Consider the following 2204-nt stretch of genomic DNA (forward strand, 5'->3'; position numbering starts at 1 on the left):
TATCATTCTAGAATTGCTCAAAGGGCCAAGTCGCCAGTAAAATTAATGCACGTGCATTTATCCAGGTCGGGCCCCAAAATGGGTCCAACTAAAAAAAAATTTGTTTTCATGCCACTGGCATTCAAAATAACTCAGGAAACTTAAACATACCTTTGGAAACAATCGACACCATTTTCGGATCATCAAACTGAATTTTGCAACTTTCAGGCACTTGCGCCATGTTTTCACATTTAATCGTGAAGACGTAATTTTTAAACCTATCAAAACACCTTTCTGGATCTTTCCATCTGACAAGAGTGTACTCTGATATACAAGCATGAACTCTACCAAATGATTTTTCAAGACGAGTCCTGAGTGAAGAGATATTAATTTTTGAAAATGCCCAACTGGCTTTGTTGACACTGCGGACCTGATGAAGTCAATGTTCGGGCAACACATGATGCCTTTCTTATAAATATCAGATGACCTCTGTAGACCCTCAAAACTGAGATGTACATACCTTGAAGTACATATCAAAACTTAGAATTCTCAGTTCGACCGAAAGTCTGACTGGGTGCAAATGGTGCGCTGATGAAAATGGCTACTTTAATTGATACAACAATGAAAGTATGGATAACTGAAATAGATGGCTCAAGAAACCCTTCTGAAAAACCGATCAAACGGATTGACAGGAGCTTGAAATTTGAAACATAGCTCATCATTTATACCAGCAATAGCTCAGAAAAAACATTCTGACATGACACTCACTGAGGCAAATTTTACACTTATGCAAAACAGGGCTCTGACTAGCAGCTGAAACAGGGACTTGTCAAACCATATAAACTGCAAACAGATCGAGCTTTGAAAACTGAGCAAGTGGATTGCTAGAGACTTGAAATTTTGCATGGAGGCACACTTTTATGCATAGAATTTATTCCACTTTAAATTTATTCATGACGATCAACAGGGAAAAAGTTATAAACACCCAAAGAAGGCTACTCAATAAAATCTGCATTTGTGCCTAAAATGTACTTTTAGCTCACCCCTTGAAATGGGTACTTGATAAATTGATCCAAAATGAAATATGAAAGTTGCACATCACTGCATAGGTCAAATGAAAGGTGTACAACAAGTTTCCAAAGCCTTACCCTTTGGAAATCAACTGGCTCCATTTTACCCTCTCTCTAACTAGGCCATTCAAATTGACTCATTTGGAAAAGCAAAGCAAAATTTTGAAATGGGCCTCTAAACTTGACTCAAATTTAATGAGTCCCAACACTTTCTTTTCTCTCTTAATCTTTCCTAGGTTTATTAATAACTCATCTAACATCCAACCGCATAGATCCAATTTCACATTGTCTCTCATAATTTTGTATGTAGTGAAAATGCAGGAACTGGAAATAGAATTCAGTCGGTTTGACTGAGTTATCTTATACCCAATGATCATGCTACTGAATCTGATGCCCATGTTGGTAATAGTGTTGATTCTCATAGATCTCTTGTCAGATGTCGAGTCGGTGATTTTGTTGACATAATCATTCGAAACCTTCTTATTTGGTTGTTGCCCAACCGATGGTAAACTAGTGATAGCCTTGATGGCTTCCTTGGTGATCTTATAAGGTCTATCTAACCAAATAAACTCCCCATGTACTCTACTCAAAATATACCTAATTATGTCATCTTTGAATTCTGGGATGTCCAAAATGGTGGTAAACCCTAAGTCTTCAATGTGCTTGTATGTCAGTTCGATCTTTCCAAATTCTCCCATCAGCTCGCTCATGTACATGCCCTTTATTTCAGATGTTCCCAAGTCCTCAATGTGACAATGTATGCATTTCCTAAAATCTTCAACATAGACAACTCCCTCCAAAACACGGGAAAATGCTCCAACCGAATCTTCCAAGGTAGCCACATGTAGATGTTGCTTGAAAATTGGCTTGGGGAGGTCCTTGACCTCTACAAAAGTTGGATTTGCAACAAAGATAAGAATAAATGATGATCCTACTTCCATGTTTAAAGATAAATACCTATTGATCGTTTCTGATGAAAACCCTTAACAAACTCCTCTAGTCACCAGTAAAATCGCTCAAAAAAAAATCTGATTTCTCTGAAATTCCTTTGATTGCTCTTAGTTTCTCTTAATCACTCTGAAATCGTTCTTAATGTAAGGTGATCAATAATGAAGTGAATTCAACCTTTTATCCTCCAAGAAAAACCCTAATCTT

The sequence above is a fragment of the Cryptomeria japonica genome, chromosome 4, assembly GCF_030272615.1.
Source record: "Cryptomeria japonica chromosome 4, Sugi_1.0, whole genome shotgun sequence".
Taxonomy (NCBI): domain Eukaryota; kingdom Viridiplantae; phylum Streptophyta; class Pinopsida; order Cupressales; family Cupressaceae; genus Cryptomeria; species Cryptomeria japonica.